At 46.7% G+C, this 23,235-nt stretch overlaps 1 pseudogene; it reads left to right on the top strand.

Annotated features, from left to right (window-relative positions):
* Window positions 1–22,051: 22,051 nt before the first annotated feature.
* LOC120372432 lies at window positions 22,052–22,683 on the top strand (annotated as a pseudogene).
* Window positions 22,684–23,235: the final 552 nt, after the last annotated feature.

The following is a 23,235-nucleotide window of genomic DNA, read 5'->3' as shown; positions in this document are numbered from 1 at the left end:
CGCGTTAGGGCAGCTTTGTACTGCTCTGCCGGGGAAAAAGTGCCCTAAAGCCAGTTTACTCAGCCCCTGCTGAGCCACCGTACCTACTCCTGCCCTGCTCCCACGTTCTGCTTCTGCCCCTTCACAGCTCCTCCATGACCACAGCGGGGGCCTTGGCCCCCTTGACCTGCCCGCTGAATGGTGCCTAGAGCAGAGCAGTGTGCACACAGGCACTGTGGGGCTCTCGGGGAGCTGGGAGCGTCCCCCTGAGCAATCAGTCCCCACTCCTGAGTGTTAAGGAACAGCCCCGTTCGACCGCCCAGGAACTATGCACTGAAACAGCGTTCCCCTGCGGCGCTCCTGGCTTTGGGGAGCTGCCTAGAGTTCCTCGCCCTGGGGCAGAGAGGAGAGTTGCCCTAGAACTAGGGTGACCAGATGTCCTGATTTTATAGGGACAGTCCCGATATTCATTTTGCTTATATAGGCGCCTATTACTCCCCACCCGCTGTCCCGATTTTTCATACTTGCTCCCTGGTCACCATATGTAGAGCCCTTGTCTGCATGCACACGGCACTTCGAATACCCTGCGGCCCACTATGTGTACCCTGCCCGCTCAGCCCGGGCTTTCTGTCAGAGGAGCCCTTCCTTGGCATAAAGTACATCGGAAAAACATTCTCTCTCTTCTCCCCGCACCCGCCATCCGCAAATGCACTAGCGCCCCTGGAGGGTCTGGCTCAGAGCCTGCAAAGTGGTAGTGCAGCAGACAAAGTCTTCCAACCAAGACTGAATGTTTCTTTCTAAAAGTTATTCTCGCTCAGCCAGAATTTATGGGCTGGATGCAGGAATGGCTGGGTGAGGTTTCCTGGCCTGTGTGATGGAGGAGATGAGACTAGATGATCATAATGGTCCCTTCTGCCCTTTATTTCCATGGCTCTATGAGTTACTGTATGAGGATTTAGACCATGCAAAGGGGAATTGTTGGGATATAACATCAAATCCTAAGGTCTTCTGATTGATACATCGTCTCTGTTTCTCCTGCCCCGGAGGCTCAAGTTTTTGCAGCATGCCAAGTGACACAGTATCCACCGGAGAGGGAGGGGGGTGGCCGGAGAAGGAGATTGGTTTGCAGAAATATTTCATTTCACGGCTTGATAAAGTTCTTTAACAGCTGCAGGAGCAGGAAGAAGCTGCTTGAATATCATGGGGCTTTTGCACCAGCTCAAGTAACTGTTTCTGCTCCAGTGCACACAGACTACAGGGATATTGTAAAAACAAAAATACGGTTGACATTTTTTGTTGAAACTGTTTTTCAATGGAAAATTCGTTGCGGGGGGGGGTGTCGGGGGTTGATTATATTTAAATTGTTTGCAAAAAGTTTCTGCTCTCTGTGCAGTATAACTTTTTTCATCAAAAAATGGCATGCCCCCAAAATGAAATATTTCACTTCTACAGTGTCATCATGGTGCCTCATGGGAATTGTAGTTGAGTTGCCCCATGTTCCCCATTTGCTTCTCTGGGCCAAGCTCTGCAGCTAGACTTCATTTCCCATGATGCACCATGACCATGGGACTCCCCAGATGGACTGCCACCCATTACCAAGAAGGTGAAAATCTTATTTTATGACCAGCTGGAATGTATGTAATTAATGTGTTAAAACGGGAGATGGGCCTGAACAGAAACCCCCAGCTATGAGCAGCCCAAACTTTGGGAAAATTCAGCTACAGACACAGCTGGTTCTGCTCTCTCCCTACTAGCAGGAAAATAAGTGAAAATGTAGCATCTGAAGTTAACTGCCAAGCTTTGCTGTTGGATCATGAAGTGATCAGAGTTTAATTCCCATCTCTGAACTACCCTGTCCACAGGCATGACCACCTCTCCATACTTTTTCCTGCTAAGCTTGCAGCATGGGGAGTAACTTGTGCTCCCTGATCCCTGAAACTTGGGCTAAACTCCTCTACAGCTGACCTTGAGGGCTTTATTCTAGTGCGTTACATCTGCCAGCCCCTGAGCTTGCTGTGTCGTGTTAGAGGCAAAACACCCACAGAAATCAGTGGGAATTTGCTTGTGTGAAGTGGGGAGGCGGCACCACTGGGATGAGCTCAGAATGTGTCCCTATAGTCCCCGTTCTCCCTTGTCACGTGTATGTTTGTCTCGAAACCTAAACTTGGATCCTACCCTCCTGGGCTGCGTGGTGCGTAAGATGTTGTCACGTTCTTCCCAGACAGCAACGTGGGCCAGGTTCTCACCTACAGCTGAGCTCTCCTGAGTTTGCGGAGTGGGGGTGTCAGTGTTCTGCCATTAGCTCCCTGACCCGGAGCTCTGGTCTGTGCCGGCTCATGCCCTAAGGGGCTGCTGGCACATACTCCATGGGCACAGGGACTGGCATGGACCTCACGCCAGTGGAAGCCAGGTGCAGCTGAACTCGCTCCACCAAGCACTCACACACCTGTCCCTCCCCCGATGTGCCCCCTGCATCCTGGCTGGGTGTGGTGTTTGGTGCAGGAGGCTGTATCGAGGGAATTGCCTGCTGGCAATTTAGGGCTAGATTCTGACCCCTTTATGCAGCCTGAGTAGCCCCCAAGGGCCAGATCTCAGCAGGGAATCTCTGCTCCTACGTCTGGTTCTGATGTTCCTCACCGTATAACATGGAACAATCTCTTCTCGGAGTGGCTCTGACCTTAACATCAAGCCAGTATGTCCAGCTGCCTCAGGGCCTGCCCTTGGGCACTGCAGAGCACTCTCTGCTACGACAGGCAGAGGCGGGTTGGCAGCATCTCTCTGAGGATTAGGCTCTGGAGGTGACTGGCCCAAGGCCTGTGGGCCACCTGGGTCCGGCTGAGCCCTGTTTTGAGGGTGTAAGTGTGGTATAGGTCTGTGCTGGCTGCTCCACACAGGAGGGAATTACACCCTATTTGAATAAAACTTCAAATCTCTGACCCCAAACAGCCCAGCCACCCCAACTTCACTGACCCAGTGCCTTTAAGGGATGTAAAAGAAAAGAACAAGACCAGGAAAAATCACAGTTGCCAGTCAGTGAATATAGATGAGGCTCACGTCTAACCTCCTGCAGTTTCCTTCAAGATCACTTTGGGCTCCATTCCCTTTCCTTTAGCTTCATTCTGCAGTGGCGAATCACAGCTCTTGTATCCGGGCAGAGGGCGTATAGGGAGGGGGCTTTCCCACAGCCAATGATGCATCCTTCTGCTTCCCATCCTATGGCGCAGCTTGGCACCTCTCTCTGAACTTGGGGTACGTGTCGGAGTGTGGGCTTCGGGTCCTGCCATCCTGAGTGCAGAGAGCAGCGATGGGCCAGAGAGAGCCATTTTCCAAAGTGCTTTGCAGTCATCTCACATCAAACCAAATATGCTGGTGCTCCCAGCTGTCCCTGCTCCTCCTTGCTCTCTGGACTCCCACAGTCGCAATGAAACTGCATCTCCTTCACTGAAAAATGCTTCTGAACTTTTCATTTCCCCTCCCAGCCCTTCAAGCCTGTATGGGCAGCCAGCAAACAGAGGTTTTTGTGGCGCGAGGGACGCGTACGTCCACTGCAAACGGCAATGAAATGAAAAATTTTCACTCACTGCGGGAAGCTCTTGCGCAGTCATTCATACTCCCGGAATAAAATCTCTGCAATGAAAACTCTACAATGGCCCAGCACCGTCCTGCCCCAATCCCTGCTATGGCTAGTGGTCAGAGCTCTCTGCTAGTCCAAAGCAATACATTCAAGGTCCTCTTCTCTTCGTGTCCCTCCAGTGCATCTCTAGTCACAGCAGGACCTGGCCATTGGTCAGCCTGGAGCGGCAGAAAATTAGCTGTATTTGCTTGATGCAAAGGGTCACTAGTGCGTTGCAATGGCCATGATTTTAATGTCTCCTGCTCTTGCAGCAGACTCTGCCAGGTGCATGACCAAAGCGTCTCCCGATGTTTGTCACTTTAAAGACTCGCTGCAGAAATAATGTCTCTGGCTTACTGAGCTCCCACCATATCCTGTAAGTCTGCAATTCTCCCTCAGTAGTTGACAGCAGTGGGTGTTGAGAGACCCTGGGCACTGTAAGTGGAGAAGGAGCTCCATTAATTCCTGTCTAGACTAGCTTTTGAGTCCAGGTTCCAGAGATGAAAGGGCACTTTATTAAGACAGGGCATAAATCCACTCTGCCAACAAGTCCACACGCCCCGAGATTATTTACACCTCTTTTCCTCCCGCTGGTCACTGCCGGTCCCTGTATAACCACATGAAAGTTCTGACAGGATTAAGTCGATATATCTTAACCGTTAAATATCAGGCTCTGTGTGCTTTGTTTTCAGAGTGGTACAAGAAAGACTTCATGTTTCTACACGCAGCCTGAAAAGAACTAGATGCCTATGTAAAGGAGCTTGTTAGTCAGCGCTGTGCTATAAACCATGCGCCGGGAAGGGCTTATTTATTACATTATTTCTAAAGCAGCCTTTGCCACATCCGCTGCACCTCTCCTCTCTTCCCCACCACCAATGTTATACCTGTGGGGTGAGTGGTGTATTGAAAAGTGTGTTAAAATTATAACCCATCATTGTTTGTTGATTTTTGTCGCTCCAAAGTAAAACTCCTCTAGGCTGGAAGTGCATGTTTTACTCTGTATGTGTGGAAAAAGCAAGAAAGCATGTGACCCAAGTCAGCTCACAAAACCTCTCTTTGCCTCCATTTTCCTCTTGTTCAATGGATGTGAAAACACCAACCCATCCCTCTCAACCAACCCAGGTCCAAATAGGGGATGCAGCATTTATGCAGAGAACTGAAATGACCTTGGAATCTCCTTCTTTGGTTGGAATGGCTCTCTCCAGGGGCTCAGAGCCAGGATTCGTTATTTCAGCTGGAAATCGTTTTCAGCAACAAGCTTGAGGGCTGGTGGCTTCTGTCACATTAGCAGGTAGCTGATGTACCTCCAGGAGATTGGGAACCAGTTTCCTTGCCTCTGACTCACCATGTGACCTCAGGAAGTGACTTTACCCTCTCTATTTCTCCTTCTATGAAAAGGGGATAACACCACAGATCTGTCCCAGGGGGTGCTGTGATTGTTAATTATTCCTTGGAAGCTGCTTTGAGATTCTCAAATGAAAAACGCAATAGAAGCCATAGGCGGTGCTGCAGAAAGATCAAGTTTATTTGTGAGGATGAGAGTCTGTCTGTGTATTGTCATTAGGGTACCAGTAACAGCAAATATTTAATAGCTCGCTGATACAACAGAATGACCTGAGGTTAGTACATTTCATTTATTCACTTAACAATCCAAAGTGAACTAGCAAGAGAAGCAGTGTGGCTGCTTTGCTGTTTTGGCAGCTTGGCACCAGTATCTGGGATTACCTTCTCACTGGTTCCCAGGAAATTCAGGCATATTCCTCTGTTAAGCCTCTATTCAGGAAAGTACTTAAGCACATGCCTAACTGAAATCACTGGTACTTTAAACACAGGCTTCGGTGCTTTCCTGAATAGGGGACTTTCCGTCTAAGTACTCTCCCATGTCATCCCAAAGGGGTAGCAGACCAACTGGTTACTGGGGGATCATATCAGTCTGTAGGAAGGAAGCATTCCCCCAAATCTCCACCCACAAGTCAAACCCAAACCAAACTAATTCTTATTAACTGGCTGCAAGCAGGACTTCCTGTGTCACAGCAGGCCCCAGACTGCTCCATTGCTGCTTGTGAGAGCTCTAAGCACATAACGAAATTTGATGATCTGGCTACAAAATGCTGAGAAATACCTGGTTTAAAGATGTTTTTGATAATTAGCAGGTGTGTGTCTCTCACGAGATCAGCATGTAGTAGCAATAGTGGGTTAGAAAGCGGCACTGTAAGTAGATAAATGCTGCTTAAAGGTCAACTGTATCTCGCTGTAGAGCTGGGCAGATACATCAGAAAACCACTGTGCCAAAGTTTGCATGGATATAAATTTAAATGTGTGATGTATTAAAGACAGGGCTGTCGATTAATCACTGTTAATTCACGCCGTTAACTAAAAAAAAAATTGTGATTAAAAAAATTAATCGTGATTAATCGCACTGTTAAACAATAGAATACCAATTGAAATGTATTAAATATTTTTGGATGTTTTTCTACATTTGCAAATATGTTGATTTCTATTACAACACAGAATACAAAGTGCACAGTGCTCACATTAGATTATTATTTTTGTTTACCAATATTTGCACTCTAAAAATGATAAACAAAAAAAATAGTATCAGAGGGGTAGCCGTGTTAGTCCGGATCTGTAAAAGCAGGAAAGAGTCGTGTGGCACCTTATAGACCAGGCCTGCACAACATACGGCCTGCGGAGGCTCACTGTTCAGCCCGCGGGGGGATTCTAAATCCCACGCACACGGCGTTCTGCGGGCAGCCCAGAGCCCTTTGAATCCTGGCCGCAGCTCCAGCGGCCGGGCTGGGGCTGGGATTTAAAGGGCTCGGGCTCCCCTCAGTGGCAGGAGCTCTGGGCCCTTTAAATCCCTGCCCCAGCCCTGCAAAGCTCTGGGTTCCCCCAGCCGCCGGAGCCCCAGGCCCTTTAATTTGCCCCTGAGGGCTCCCAGCCACCTCTTCAGCTGGGAGCCCCTGGTTGATTTAAAATCAAGTATCACCTCCCCACCCCCAACCTTCCTTTTTGGCCCACAGCTGTTTTGGTGGGGCGGCGCTGGGGAAGGAGGGTTTGTTCTGCAGGGCTGGGCGGCTCTGGGGCGGGGTGTTTCCGCGGGGCCGGGAGGTGCTGTGGGGGGGGGGGTGTTTCCGCGGGGCCGGGGGGTTTCGGCCCTCAGCTGTTTTCTTTGGAGTAATGTGGCCCTCACCGCTTTACGAGTTGTGCAGGCCTGTTATAGACTAACAGACGTATTGGAGCATGAGCTTTCGTGAGTGAATACCACTTCGTCAGATGCATGCCGACAAAGTGGGTATTCACCCACGAAAGCTCATGCTCCAATACATCACTTAGTCTATAAGGTGCCACAGGACTCTTTGCTGCTTAAACAAAAGAAATAGTATTTTTCAATTCACCTAATACAAGTACTGTAGTGCAATCTCTTTGTGGTGAAAGTGCAACTTACAAATGTAGAATTTTTTGTTACGTGACTGCACTCAAAAACAAAACAATGTAAACTTCAGAGCCTACAAGTCCACTCTGTCCTACTGCTTGTTCAGCCAATCGCTCAGACAAACAAGTTTGTTTATGTTTACAGGAGATAATGCTGCCCATTTCTTATTTACAATGTCACCTGAAAGCGAGAACAGGCATTTGCATTCGCTTTTGTAGCCAGTGTTTCAAGGTATTTATGTGCCAGATAATGTTTTCACCCCTCAGCCATGAGGCCGAGAAGCGATTACTAAACATTTGTATGCCCCTTCATGCTTCGGCCACCATTCCAGAGGAGATGCTTCCATGCTGATAATGATCGTTTTAAAAAAAATGCATTCATTAAATTTGTGACTGAACACCTTGGGGGATAATTGTATGTCTCCTGCTCTGTTTTACCCACATTCTGCCATATATAGCAGTCTCGGATGATGACCCAGCACATGTTCGTTTTAAGAACACTTTCACAGCAGATTTGACAAAACACAAAGAAGGTACCAGTGTGAGATTTCTAAAAATAGCTACAGCACTCAGCCCAAGGTTTAAGAATCTGAAGTGAAGTCCAAAATCTGAGAGGGACGAGGTGTGTAGCTTGCTTTCAGAAGTCTTAAAAGAGCAACATTCAGATGCGCAAACTACAGAACCCAAACCACCAAAAAAAAAATCAGCCTTATTCTGGTGGCATCTGACTCAGATGATGAAAAAGAACATGCGTCAGTCCGTTCTCCTTTGGATTGTTATCGAGCAGACCCCAACTTCAGCATGGATGCATGTTCTCTGGAATGGTGGCTGAAGCATGAAGGGGCATATGAATGTTTAGTATATCCAGCACCTAAATACCTTGCAACACCGGCTACAAAAGTGCCATGCGAATGCCTGTTCTCAATTTCAGGTGACATTGTAAATAAGAAGCGGGCAGCATTATCTCCCGTAAATGTAAACAAACTTGTTTGTCTGAGCGATTGGCTGAAGTAGGACTGAGTGGACTTGTAGGCTGTAAAGTTTTCCATTGTTTTATTTTTGAATGCAGTTATTTTTTGTACATAATGCTACATTTGTAAGTTCAACTTTCATGATATTGAGATTGCTCTACAGTGCTTGTATTAGGTGAATTGAAAAATACTATTTTCTTTTTTACAGTTCAAATATTTGTAATCTAAAATAAATAAAAGTGAGCACTGTGCTCTTTGTATTCTGTGTTGTAATTGAAATCAATATATTTGAAAATGTAGAAAAAATTCCAAAATATTTAAATAAATGGTATTCTATTATTGGTTAACAGTGCGGTTAATCGCAATTAATTTTTTTAATTGCTTGACAGCCCTAATTAAAGAGTGTTAAAATTGTAGGCTATCACTTTAAATTTCAGGGTTTTTTCCTGGTCATGCTTGCAAAGTAGGGGGCTCTGTAGAAAATAATGGGATCTGGGCCTAGCTGCAGTCAGTCTGCAGTCAGCCAGCCTAGAGTAAAAGGTTGCCTGAGCTGTGCCTCTCTTCTTTAGGGAGCAGTCTGCTTTTTCTCTCTCTGGTTTTGGTTCTTGCATGTTAAATAAAGCAGTATGACATTGCAACCTTCCAGCAAGGATGTTTGTTTTTATCTAACTCCTCTGTGTGCATGCCATGAACATTACAGAATGGACTTTGGTTGTATTCACCACCCTTTTGTGTTTGTTTTCTGTTAGCATTTTAGACACTGCGAATTTCAAGTGAATATTAGTGAATGTTTGCCAAGGGGGAATTTTAAACCCATGAAAAGTGAAAAGTCTTCTTCAAGTAGTGCTCCTGTGGGTGCTCCACTTCAGGTGCGCATGCGCCTTTGATTGGAGATTACCATTAGAAGAGTCCATTGGGCCCGTTGCATGTGCTGCTAACATCCTCGTGTCCCCAACCAAGGCTATACCAGAATGTACCGCCCTCAGTTCCTTCTCAAACACTTTGGCCCAAGACAGAGCTTAGCACGTTCGCATTGTGCATGCCTTGGCTGAATTCATTCTACGTGGTTTGTTTAGTTTACTGAGTTAGTTGCTGGCTACTGAAAAGATTATGTCCTTCTGGGAAATAAACCCTGTGAGGGCATGTCCAGTTCACCAGGTGGAAACGTTGCCTCACATATAGACACTATCCCAGTCAATGGTGGACACTCTAGTGTGTTGGTTGCCTGGGAGAGTTGCATGCCCCACAGAAGTATAAATTCTCCCTGGGCCTCAAATCCTGGGCACAGAAGGACGCGGTGGAATGGTGGCTGCCCCACACAGGGAGAAGAAGGTGTTAAAAGCAGCACCAGGGAGGCTGCGCAGAACCCACAAATCAGGAAAGGGCTTATTGAGCTCACCAATAGGGGGAAGACTTGCAGGAGCAGCCAATCAGGGCCCACAAGAGCCATATATAAAGCACTGCTCAGCAGAGCAGAGGGGAGTCTCTCCCTGGAAGGCAAGGCTGGTATCCAGACTGCAGTTTGCCCCTGAGGCAAGTGGTGGGATTAAGGACTGCTGGTCCCCTGGAAGGGGGGAGATACCGGAGTGGGGGCACAGCCAGAAGACTGTGCCCAGAAGAGGTTGCTGCAGTCCAGGGAGCAACACAGGTCCAAAAATAGGAGACAGCAGTGATGGCAGGTGTTACACCACTAGCTGAAGGCAGACCGGAAAGGCCGAGAGCTAATTCCCATGACGGCCAGCAGGAGGTGTTGCGGTGGTGAGTCCCGCTTTGTCACAGATCCCCTGTACCTCAGTTCCAGGGGGGAACCTAGCACCCCTTCAGCCTTCGTGCAGCCCACTCCTAGCAAGGGCAAAGCCTCAGGGAACTCCTCTAAAGACCCTAAGGAGTTCTAATTCTCCTCTTAAGGTCTCACCTCAAAAAGACCTCGCTCTCCGTCCAGGAGAGCAGCCTCAGAGACCTTGTCCTTGAGGTTTGGTACTGCAGAGACAAGAGTCTCCCCTGCTACCAAGTCAGGAAAATCCCACAGCAATAAGGGTGAACGTGGCTCTGAGAAGGCTCCGGTACTGTCTGGTGGAGATGGTCAGAACAAAAACAGGAGATCGGTACCATCGGTCTTTATCCCTCTGCCAGTATCCTTATCGAGCTTTTTTGGTACCATGTAAGACTTAGCCTGCATCTACATCAGTGCCACCTGCAAAGTGCTCGAAACCATCAGTACCATTCTGTAGGGACAAGCGTAATGATCTGTCGGTGCTGCAACTCCACTCTGTACTGCTGGACTTTTGGTGTCTGAAGGACTTATCGGTGACTGCTGAGCCAGAGTCTCCATTGCTGGCAAGTCCTGAGCATCTCTCGATACTGAGAACCACTTGTTCTCTGGCCCCAATACATCCCTGGTACCATCACCTCCCTTTTCAGTTGGAGCTCTCCCATTAGAGGACGATGATAGAGACCTTCCTTCGGTATCATCAATTTCTGTTCAAGGCTCTCCTATGTACCCATGTCTGGGACCTCATCGCTTCTAGTGGGAGCAACCCTGGATGCCACCCCCTTCCCCTTATGGTCCTCAGTGGCCATATTGGGATCCCTGGCATCTTATCACTGGTAGTTCTCCAGGACCCGACCCTCTTTCATAAGGATGATAGAGAGACTTAATCTTCTACTCCTCAGCAGCAGGAGGAAATGTTTGAGGACCAAGAGACCAGAATGAACAAAGAAACTTCTCCTCAGACTACTATGTTGTTGTCTTCACTGGATGAAGCAGTAATGTCTCCTCGTCCAGCTATGGCTGCTGATTTCTGGCAGCTTCAAGACCTCATTAAATGCATGGAAGACTCCCTGCAGAGACCTCTTGAGGAGGTCAAAGAATCCCAACACAAGTTCTTGATGTTCTTCACTTAGCGTCACCATGCAGAGTTGCCCTTCTTATCAGTGAGGCTCTGCTGGAACCTGCAAAGATCATTTAGCAAACCCCGGTTATAGTAATCCCCATGTGTCAGAGAGTCGATAAAAAGTATTCTGTTCCCATCAAGGACTCTGAGTTCCCACACTCCGCCTAACCGACTGGTGGTTGATGCAGTGAATGAACGGAGCCTGCAGATGCTGCTGGATGTGGGGAGCGGGACATGTTACATTTGCCTTAGGGACAGAGCTGGTGCGGCATGCTTTGATGTACCAGGAGAAGCCCACAGAGCTCCAGAATTACTTCACACTGGCTTTCCTTTGATTCATCAGTTTCAATATCTTGATGGGTAGAAGAGGTAACAGGTCTTAAATGCCACATGTTAGCCTGCTTTGGTCATACTTGTGAACAAGACCAGACTGCTGGCAAGCAGTTTGAAAACAGCCAGCATGGGGAGCAAATCGCTAGAAGGCAGCAGTGTTTTTCACAGGGTAATTTTTTATGTTTTCATTTCTTCAGTCTCTTCTGAAGCTTTAACAGAAATGGGCTCCACTTTGTCTGAGTCTTTTGTTTTATTGTCCTTAGCGTACAGGATTTTCCCAACATTTTATATAACGTGCAAGGATTCTCACAGCTAAATTGAATGCTGTACCCATTGATAGCTGCGTTCTCTAATTACCCATATCATGGCATTTTACCTGATTAACGCATTCATTAACTTGGTTGGTAAGAGAAAATGTTGGCCAGTGCTCCTGAGTTCACACTGAGAGGCAGTCTTTCTGAAAAGCAGTGCTCCCTAGCTCTTCCTTAGAAATGTAGTGGGCCTGTATTCCGAATTCAAAACAATGCTCAACCCTCCTGGACTGAAAACAAGGAGAGTTTAGCTATTAACTTCAATAGGAGCAGACTCTCGGGGCCCGATCCTGCAAGGTGCTGCGTGCCCTCCATTCCCATTGTCTTAGGATATGCCTACACTGGAGGTCTGAGTTCAAACTTGAGTAGACATATCTGCCCTAGCTAAAAACAGCAGTGTTGTCATGGTGCGTTAGCGGCAGGATGCGCAAGTCACCCCAAGTACATACCTAGGGTCTTGGACAGGATCGTATTGAGGGCAACTAGCCCCTCCCACCACTTGTGCTGCCATGGCTATGCTGCTATTTTTAGCATGCTAGCTTGATCACAGCTAGCACAGGTGTGCTACCCAAACTGGAAATTACCCCTTCAAGCTCCAGACATAGCCCTTGGCTATGGTAAGGCAGTGTGGTGTAGATGACAGTGCACAGGGGTGGGAGTTGGGGGGCATTGGATGTCTTCCCAACTCTGCCACGGATGCTGAGTTACTGTGCCTCAGTTTCCCTGCTATAGAAATGGGGGTGATAATGCTTCATTTCTCCTATTTTTCATCCATTTCAGTCATCAGTTCTTTGGAACAGGGACTCTCTCTCACTAACCACTATATATGGTGGATGTCCAGCACCTAGGACAATGGGGACTTGATCTGTGGCCTCTAGGCACTGCTGTAATGCAAGTGATAAATAGAATCATAGAATCGTAGGACTGGAAGGGGCCTCGAGAGGTCTCTAATCCAGTCCCCTGCACTCCTGGCAGGACTAAGGGCTTGTCTACACTACCGGAGGATTGATGCACGGCAATTGATGCATCGGTGGTCGATTTAGCGGGTCTAGTAAAAATCCACTAAATCACTCTCCCATCCACTCCTGTACTCCACCGGATCGAGATGAGTAGTATGGACCCTGCGGTAAGTAGATCTAAGCTACGTCGACTTGAGTTACACTACTCACGTAACTCTATTGCGTAGCTTAGACCAACTTTTCCCTGTAGTGTAGACAAGGCCCAAGTATTACCTAGACCATTCCTGACAGGTGTTTGTCCAACCTGCTCTTAAAATCTCCAATGATGGAGATTCCACAACCTCCCTGGGCAATTTATTCCAGTGCTTAACCACCCTGACAGTTAGGAAGTTTTTCCTAATGTCCAACCTAAACCCCCCCTTGCTGCAATTTAAGCCCATTGCTTCTTGTCCTATCCTCAGAGGTTAATGAGAACAATTTTTCTCCCTCTTCCTTGTAACAACCTTTTACATACTTGAAAACTGGTATCCTGTCCCCTCTCAGACTTCTCCAGACTAAACAAACCCAATTTTTTCCATCTTCCCTCATAGGTCATGTTTTCTAGACTTTTAATCATTTTTGTTGCTCTTCTCTGGACTTTCTCCAATTTGTCCACATCTTTCCTGAAATGTGGCATCCAGAACTGGACACAGATGAGGCCTAATCAGTGCTGAATAGAGTGGAAGAATTACTTCTCGTGTCTTGCTTACAACACTCCTGCTAATACAGCCCAGAATGATGTTTGTTTTTTTTGCAGCAGTGTTACACAATTGACTCATATTTAGCTTGTGGTCCACTATGACCCCCAGATCCCTTTCCACAGTGCTCCCTCCTAGGCAGTCATTTCCCATTCTGTATGTGTGCAACTGATTGTTCCTTCCTAAGTGGAGTACATTGCATTTGTCATATTGAAGGACAATAACAAAATAGCCTCTTAATTGTCATGCTTCAGGGCACAAACTGATCAGCATTCAGCACTGGTAGCTCTCTAAGACAGATCATTGATTTACTCTGTTATTCTTTTTATTCCTTATGTACAAAATTGATCAGCCGCGTACACTGGACAGCACTTCTGTGGATGTGATGTTTAAACTCATTGCTGTGGACCCGATTCTGCCATAAGGCCTGATTCACAAAAGCATCCTCATTCATGACAGCATTTAAGCTCATCTTTAAAGTTAAGCACATGGTTTAGTGCTATCCTGAAAAGGGATGAGCTGAAACAATTTCCTGAATTGGGGCCTAACTGCTTCTCAGATAAAAATAAAAATATACCCCTCATGCCAAAGGGCGGGGGGAGAGCTAAAGATTTAAATCAGATCTAGCAAATCCCATTGACATTGAACAAAGGGGTAACACTTGCTGACAGTGAGCTCGATTAAACTGTGGAAGTTGGGGGAAGTCTCATTGCTTCAATTATTTAAAATTGGGATGGACAAAACACCTGCAGAAATTCTGTAGGGAGGGATCCTGCATTGGCTAGCGCCTGGGCACAGCTGGTTGAAAAGGGTAAATATTTTCTGCACAAAATTATGAAAAATCTTTTTTTATTAAATTTCGATCAACACTTTGAAATGTTTTGATGAAAAACTGAATTTTATCGTAGTGTTTTCACTGTATAATAAACCCAGAAGTGAAACCAAGAATGGGATGGTGTTTTTTAAATGGCCATTTTTCATTGAAATTTTTCTCTGGAAACTTTTTTCAATCAGCTGGAGTCTGTTCCGTCTTTAATTTCCAACATGAGCGAGGGGAAATGAAATACCCATGTTTCCACAGCGTGCTGGTATGGAAAAGCCCAGCCTTTTGTACTGCAAAGATGCTGCCACCAGCTATTTAACACAGGAGTAAATAAGAGCTGGAGCTGAAGAGATTTAACTGCAGGTCAGATCTGTTGTAAACTTTTGATCCTGTGGCCCTGTGGAAGACATCTTCCCTCTCTGTTTAACTTGTCTGGTATTTCCTCCTTCTGGCATTTATTGATCTAACTGGTTAACCATTGAATCCAACCTGCAAACTGATCTCACTGCAAATCCTCTTTTCCACGCTGGACTCTGAAAGGGGCCTGACTCAGCAAATTCACATTTTGCATCTTCATTCAGAAAGGCAGAACTAACTGCTGGGGGTAGATGTTTACCATGAAATTCACTCCCAAAGCTTTCCTGTTCAGGGGTGGCAAATAGTTCTGGGAGCTTTAGGATTTGTTCCAGGCCTCATTTTGATAAACATCATTTGTGCTTCATGGGCAATTTGGGCATGTCTTCTGCTTTTAGCTACAGAAATGAGAGACCTATTCATAGGGAGTAATGTATTCAGCAAATGTTGCCCTTGGTCAGTTTGTGATCTCTCGGGGCGGGGGAGGGGGGGGAATGTTCCTAGCACCCATCACTGAAGGGAGTTAAGTGGTTATGTGCAAACAGATTTTAATTTTAGCAAGTTTATTTACTATTCAAAATTGCTCAACCACTATTTCAGTGCAGAAACCATTTGCAAGCTATTCACTTCGGCTGCTCGCTATTGGTGAGGTCTGATTGGTCACTTAAGCCATATGTATTGTTTCTCCTTCTTGAGTGGATGACTGGGATTTTCCTTCCGAGTAGGAGAGGGATTGGAGATTGTACGAAGGGCATCCAAACACTTCTGCTTCCACCTTTCACACAAATCCGTTGTGAACACACGAGGGATAAAACATGCCTGCGATAGATATGGGCAAATGAATAAAAAGGGTGACTTGCCCTGGGTCACACAGTGAGTCTGGCTCAGTGGGCAATGGAACCCAGACCTCCTGCCTCCCACTTCTTTTAGCTGGGAGCCACTTGGGATGTTTCCAATGGACTGTCATTTCCCAAAATGCCAAGCACAGTAAATGCTGGCAGCTAAATCTACCACGATCCACCACTGGTTATTGGGGAAGGGGGAACCTCCGAGCATGTGGTGGCCGTGTTCAGTTTGGATAGGCCAAACGTTTGGCTGTTTTTAGAGACCTATTTGACTTGTCTAAAACTTTGGGGCTGGACTTTGTCAAGACAAACACATGGAAAACTTTGTGTCTTTGGGGCAGGTGAGCAAACAAAACCCATTGTAAAACAGCAGGAGCAATTAAAGAGCTACTAACCACTTCCTGAGTGGTGATCCTAGATGAAAACCTTGGTCTAAATCCCCACTGGGAATGATCTGGTCTTGATCTGGAACCAAATCCAAACTCCCCAGCAAGTTCTCCTTTTAAGAACATAACATAAGAATGGCCGTACCGGGTCAGACCAAAGGTCCATCTAGCCCAGTATCTGTCTACCGACACTGGCCAGTGCCAGGTGCCCCAGAAGGAGTGAACCTAACAGGCAATGATCAAGTGATCTCTCTCCTGCCATCCATCTCCATCCTCTGACGAACAGAGGCTAGGGACACCATTCCTTACCCATCCTGGCTAATAGCCATTAATGGACTTAACCTCCATGAATTTATCCAGTCCCCTTTTAAACATTGTTATAGTCCTAGCCTTCACAACCTCCTTTTAAATAATGGGCCAGACCAATAACCTAGCTCTGAATATCCTGGAGCTTTGGATCCAGGTCTGAATCCCAGTATTGTGACTCAGGACCCATTTCTTCTTAACATGAGGATAGTTAATGGAAAGAGCTTTCCATTTGCACCTGACTGCTAAGAACAGCAATATGTATAGTGAATCAAAAACAATTTATACATACAGTTTCTTTGCTGATAAGTGCAAAGCTGCCTGTAGCAGACATGAGAAACCTGTGGAAAAAACGCAGACATTGTTCTTGTTTTTGGCTTAATTGGCTTGTGAGTTGCTTGTTGGCTAGTTTTTGGCTTGTAGCTGATTGCTTCTGTGTTTTGATTGGCTCCCAGCAAGCAAGGGCAAGTGGGGGAGAGAGTCGGGGTGCACAGCGGCCCCACCACAGTCCCAGACTGCACACTGGGAGGGATCTAGTCACATACAGTGTTGGGGTTCTTAGAGATTGGCTTGGTTTGGCCTTGTTTTGAAATGGGATTAGCTTGATTTTTGGCTTATTGTGAAAGTCGGGGTGCTTATTTACCGCGTGGAAGTTGGCAACTGTGGCCTGTAGTTCAGTGAACTGGGAAATAGGAAGAAAACTTTTTTTGCTTTTGCCACTTGAAGTGTAACATGCCCTGAGGCTCTGATTGTTTAATCTCTTCTCATATTCATCTCTATCGGTTCCTGGGCAATAACCTTCCCATTCCCTGGAGAGTCCCAGCCAGCCGGCCTGCAGCCACAGGGGCTCTGTCAATATTGACTTTCATGAAGGCTTTAGTGAGGTGGTGATGATTATATTGTTCACTAGTTAAGATTTAGCCAGTGAGCCCAAGTGTCTTTGAAGCCATTAAATACACACACTGAATGAAGTTTGGGGGGTATAGCGGGACAGATAATGGAACTGATCAGTCCTGGGATTTTTTCTTTGTAATGTGGAACCACAGTATCCGGTGAAATTCAGCCTTGTGCAGGAGGCCCATGAAGGCCCAGGGCACAGGTGAAGGCTTCTTAAACCCTGTTCGGAAGGCTTACGTGTGACTTAAGTGATATATAGGCCTGGTGGGCCGTCTGCACAGGGATGACTTCTGCCTCTCATACAAACTTTCACACAAACCCAGCTCATTTCCTTTCTTCATTACTACCTCCTCCTAGCTTCCAAAATGTGTGTCTGCCTATTAGCAGTGCCTGTCCTCTCTCCCTAACCTTGCGCGCCATGCTTTTCTAACCTGGCAGTCAGTGTACTTTCGCATCAAGATGCCCAGATTTAGATCGAAAACATCTCATCTGCACAGGGTTTTTATGAAAAGTGGCCTTTTGTACAACGTGACATTTTTCATATCTTTCAAACTTTTTTGTCAACATTCATGATGAAAAATCCCCCCTCAGCAGCCAGCTAGCTCCATGGCCCCATTGCTCGCTGGTCACTAGGGCTACTAAGCACAAGCAGCCCTTGCCCTCGGCAGCATTCAATGGCTAGAACTGTGGGTGGACCCTGCAGGGAGGTGCACAACGGGCGAGAGTCCTTTTCCCCTTCACCATCTCGTGCACCCAGCCAGGGACTGGGCACAAACTCCGTTTGCACCAGGACCCATCCTTCGAGGTGCTAAGGGAACTGAGTTATGTTGTCTCAGTTCACGGCAGGGAGAACTGCCTCAGGGGATCAGAGAACATCCTGCCACAGCTGTGTGCAGAGCAGTGCCCATTTCCCCAGCAGTGGTGGGGGAGCAGACTTCCCTCTCCCTTTGCACAGCGTGACCACCTCCATTTTGGTGGCCTTTGGATTGCGGGAGGACTGGGCACTTATTTACTGAGCAAATTTCATTTTCTGGTGAGCCCTTTGCCTCACTTTCCCCTCCTCTGCGATCCTTCCACGCTTATTAAACGCTCCATTGGCCGTTACGAATAAAATCCACGGTGCTGGTTAAGCCCTGAGCTTGCTGAGAAGTCTGCATGCATCATCTGCATATGGAAGCGTTGATTGATGCCTTATAAGTAAGCACCTGTATGATGCCTGCTAAGACGACCAGGGGAAGTTTTGCATGCTATAAATGGCTTATAGTTCACTTCCAAACACCTGCTTGTAAACATGTATTGGGTTTGATTTACCATAGTAAGTCCAGGGAGGGATAATTTACATCCCCCTAGAGAAACAGGAGAGAAGCTTTATGTTCTATGTTGGGAGTAGCTTTGAGTTCCACAGAAGCCAGGGAGCTATTATCCAGAGGGCTAAAGCAGGACTTGTGTTGCATACACCTTGTGTGGCTTATGTTGTGTTTTGTGCTGGTCCTTTTTGCATACGGCTGAGTTTAATCCAATAGGAGTGACTGATATTGACTTCAGGGTAGTTGGAGAATAATACCCCTGGAAGCAACGAGAGAGAGAAAGGGAACGAACGATATGGGGCGAGGAGAGAGGTCCTAGAAAACAGACGTAGGACAGAAAGGGAAGTAGAGTCCTTTAAGAGACCTCAAAAACCAAAGCATATTTCAGAGGAGAAATCCTAGTCCTTGGGCTAGTTTATTGTTTGTTGTTCATGTCCCGAGATGCTAAGTATTTTATTTTCATCACATTCTGCCAGGAAAGTGAGTTTATTTGCAATAGCAAGTAGTGCTCATCTCTTTAGTCAAGGGAGAAAAGAGATACTTTCAGGGATACAAGGTGGGGAAGGTCATATCTTTTATTAGACCAACTTCTGTTGGTGAAAGAGGTGAGCTTTCGAACTACACAGAGCTCTTCTTAGAGTCTGTGTAGCTCACAAGCATGTCTCTCTGACAACCAGAAGTTGGTCCAATAGAAGACAGTATCTGACCCTCCTTGTGTCACCAATATCCTGGGACCGAAGCAGCTATAACAACACTGCAGATAATATACTTGCCGGGGGTATAGTTACAGAGATGAAGGGGTAACAAGGCAAAGAGATAGGGTTGTATATTTTTCAGATGCCATCCTGGCTTCTTATTGCTGTCCAAAGATAAAAAGCCAAGACAATGGAGAGGCTGGCAGTGAGATGGTGGAATTCTCTCTGTCTCATGTATGCACATTTCAAAATGCTCCATTCTGCAAATACTTGTTTCTGGGCACAGTGTTTACTCTCGGTATAGTCTCATTGACTTCTGTCCATCAGTGGGATTCTTCCATTTGAGGTTGCCAGTTTTGGTTGGACGTGTTCCTGGAGGATTCATCACATGACATAATCTTTAATTAAAGATTCATCTTTAATTCCTAGAGATTCCTGCACAATCCTGAAAAGTTGTACCTGTACTTATTAAGGGCTTTCAAAGTTGGGCTCCATTTCCTACAATCAAGTCTGACTGAACTCTATGCAAAAAGGATCATGCAACCTAAGGTGAAAGCATGAATAGTGGTGACCAATGCAAAGTCAACATTTACTACCAGTTATTGCAATTCTCTGTCTGAGATATGGCACCTGAATCATGTTTTATGTATAGGGAAAAACTCCAGTTATCCCACACCACAATGTGGTGAATGTTGTTAAATGAAAGTGTGGCACTGATATCCACTTGAAAATGCCTGCTGATGATTTTATATTATTTCCCTAGATTTTTTCACAAAGCATTCATAGCAGGAGCCTGTAACGTAGGTCTCACTTATCACTCAATCGGAATCAAAAAGTCCTCTGGAATTTCTAGCAAGTTGGAGCATAGCTACCATGGTTAGTAGGCACTTTCTAGATACACAGAGAGATCAGATCAGATTGAGACACTAAATTGGCACTTGGATCAGGGTCTAACTGCATTTCTGTGATGTCTCAGCCTCCATAATATTCCACACCAAGCACCAGGTTTACCCCTGTAGCTTAATGAAGAAGCTCATGCAATATTTTTTACTGCCAGGACAAACTCTGCAAATTTCTGGTGCAATCTTATTCTAGTATTTAGGGGAAATGAATAAGCAACGTGCAGGGGAAAACAGCTGATAACTGCTGTGAGAATAGCCAAGGGGCTTGTAAAGAGAAGGGTTTGGAATTCTATTAAGTATCTTTGTACTATTCATTTTTCTCCCTTGGGGCTATGCCCGTATTCTAGCTATTTAATGAACATCACTGCAGTACAAAAATCTGTCCTCATGCAGGGAGTCTGGAGTCATCTTTTGAAGAAGCAAGTTCACTCTAAACTATTGTTCAGAAACTCTCTAGTGAAAGAAAAGACTTTGTGGACTAATTAGACTGACTCCAAAGAACCCTCCCTGCTCTTCATTAGATTTTCTTGAAGGAGTAAATCCATCCCAGACAAAACTGCTGAAGAGGAGGACACGTGACCTCCTTCCCACCCCAGCCTGGGGCCCCCGTGCTCTCCCTGCCCCCTCCCCACCCCATGTTACCTGTGGGGAAGGGGGGCTCTGTCCTCTGGTACCCCCGCCCGGCACATTCGGCTGCACTTCCTGGCAGCTCGAGCCAGGCAGGGAGCAGGACAGAGCCACTCCCAGACAGTGCCTGGTGCTGTGCAGCAGCTGCCTCCTGCCCGGGCTTGGCTTCCAGGATAGCGGCTGAGCAAATCAGAGCCCCCTCCCCGCCGGCATGCTCAGAGTCCGCTCCTGTCCCCAGAAGCTGAGCCCAGGTGGGGGGCATGCCACAGCCAGGAATTCTCCCACTCAGCCTGGACCCAGGCAGTGTGGTTGGAAGAGACTCTGGCCCTGCTCCTTCCTCTCTCTGCCTGGGCCAGCTGCTGGGACGGGGGGCATGGGGGTGTCACTTGACCTTTCATGCCCCTCCAACAAGTCACCTAGTTTCCAAGCTTTCAGAACTGCTCCCACCGCTCGGTGGAGTCTGACGCCGCTTGGCCGTGCTGTTTGGCAAGGGCGTGTGCTGTTAGCCAAGCCTGGTGTCAAGCTGTCCTGCAGCGGCTCCAGAGCGCGGCTGCCAAGCTCCGGCACAAATCCCACATTGTCCGTGAGTTCTACACGTAGCTTTCACCAACCAATTAGCAAGTGTAAACTCCTCAGATGCTATAACAGCCTATACACGGAGTCACAGCCAGTCCCCTCGGGTACTCCAGTGTGTCTCACCACCCAGGTGAGCCTGCCTTTGTGACAAATGGTCCCTGACACCACGGATCATGTGGGAATAGAATGTGAGATGCTGAGATTGTTTAGGCTTTTGGGATGAGCTGATTGTGCTGGGAACTGTGTGTGAAGGGCTGGCCTTGGGCTTGTTCTCATCGGCCAGCTAATTGTAAATAGGATGATAAGTCAGACAGGTGTGTAGGATGATAATTACCCTATGGGTTACAGCTGTGGCTGTGTGAGTTTAATTAATTAATTAGCAATTGTTTGATTGCTTACCATATTGTATATAAGAGCATGCTGGGAATGAATAAACGCATATGCATACACACACACGTTCTCTTTCTCTGCTTGGGATCACATTGAATGTTGAACTCTGTTCCAGCTCTTCTGCGATGCAACAAATGGTGGAGAAGCTGCGGGCAATAGTATCAGTGGCCTGAAAAAAGGAGGCGCACCTGAGTCTCAGTGTTGAGCGGCTGGGAGCCGCAGGACGCCTGAAAAAAGGAGGCGCACCTGAGTCTCAGTGTCGAGCGGCTGGGAGCCGCAGGACGCCTGAAAAAAGGGGCGCACCTGAGCTCAGTGTTGAGCGGCAAGCTGCACGGCGTCTGAAAAGGGAGGCACACCCGAACTCAGAGGTGAGCAGCTACCATGGGAACCGCTGCATTAGCGGAAGAAAGGACGGTGATATGCATCGCAGAGCAGCAGGAGCTGTGACCCAGCCGCCTGCCTCCGTCCCGCCTCCCCTGTCTCCTTCCCGGCGCGGCGTAGATCTTGATCATCTTGGACTATAATCTCCATGGCGTGAAAATCTGAAGATAATCCGGAGTAAAAGATTGGTTTATTTAAAGTGACTATTGTATCACGCCGAGGGGAGCAGCGCGGCGGGCTCAGGAGTAGGAGCGGGTAGTGCGGGGCGGCGGTGGCGCGCGCGGTTTGTTTATTTTTAAATGCGGTGGGCTTTTAAGAAATGTTTTATAAGGTGCCCGTGGCCCCGAGCAGGACCCGGCGCCTGTCCCCGATCACACGATGATTGAAATGCTTGTAACAACTGAAGCTCAGGAATTGCTAGATCAGCTCAATGCTCTGTTGGGACAAGAGTTAAGATATTAACCATCTGACCTGAGATTAATTGAAATTGCTCATGATAATGGCCTCTGAATGACTGCAAGGTTGCGAGACTTTGAAGTAAAAGATCTCCTCAGCTTAACTCAATTCTTTGGCAAAAATGAAGGTGCAGCCTAAATACTTGGGCTGTGTTGGACTAAGCTGCTTCTACCTGGCTGTGAAAGCAGTAGAAGAAGAAAGAAACATTCCCTTAGCCACTGACTTAATTCGAATAAGCCAGTACAGGTTCACTGTATCTGACATAATGAGAATGGAGAAAATTGGGTTAGAGAAGCTATACTGGAGAGTTGGGGTTACAATGCTTTTCAGTTTCTACAACTCTATCACTTGTTCATTCATGAGAATTTATCTTGTGAAGGAAGAAGGCATTTTAATTTTGAGAGACTTGAAGAGCTATGCCAGGATTTTTTTTCTTCCTGTTTGATATTTGTTTGTTTGAGATAATTTTGCTGTGCTTGCAAGAAATCTTGTGCTCGTTGCATAGCATTTAATGTACCATGTAATTATTATTAAGAGTTATGTTTTGTGTTTTTGTTTTGTTTCGTGATGTCTTCTGGCCAGAATTGTTGTTGTGTTGTTAAAATTTTTATGTGTTTTTTTATGTATTTTCTCTAGGACCCCCCCTCCCTCAGTGTCAGTTTGATTGCCTGACATCTGAGGGATGCTTTGGTGTGCTATTGGGAAAGGGGGAATCCTGCAGAGTTTGCACCATTTATTTGTTGTGTCTTGTTTTTGTTTGTTGTTATTAGGGTTATATGTTAAGGATTGCATGGTTATATGGGTTGGCTTTATAAAGTTTTAATTTTGGCTTGTGATAGATTGTGGTGTTATGTTGTTATAAGTTGGAAATGTTTGGTGAATGTTTCTATCCTTTTTTCCTTTTCCCTCTTCTTTTGATTGTGAATAAAGGGGGGAGATGTGGGAATAGAATGTGAGATGCTGAGATTGTTTAGGCTTTTGGGATGAGCTGATTGTGCTGGGAACTGTGTGTGAAGGGCTGGCCTTGGGCTTGTTCTCATCGGCAAGCTAATTGTAAA

This window comes from Mauremys reevesii, linkage group 9, assembly GCF_016161935.1.
Source record: "Mauremys reevesii isolate NIE-2019 linkage group 9, ASM1616193v1, whole genome shotgun sequence".
NCBI classification, from domain to species: domain Eukaryota; kingdom Metazoa; phylum Chordata; order Testudines; family Geoemydidae; genus Mauremys; species Mauremys reevesii.
This window is presented reverse-complemented; position numbering and strand designations above follow the sequence as displayed.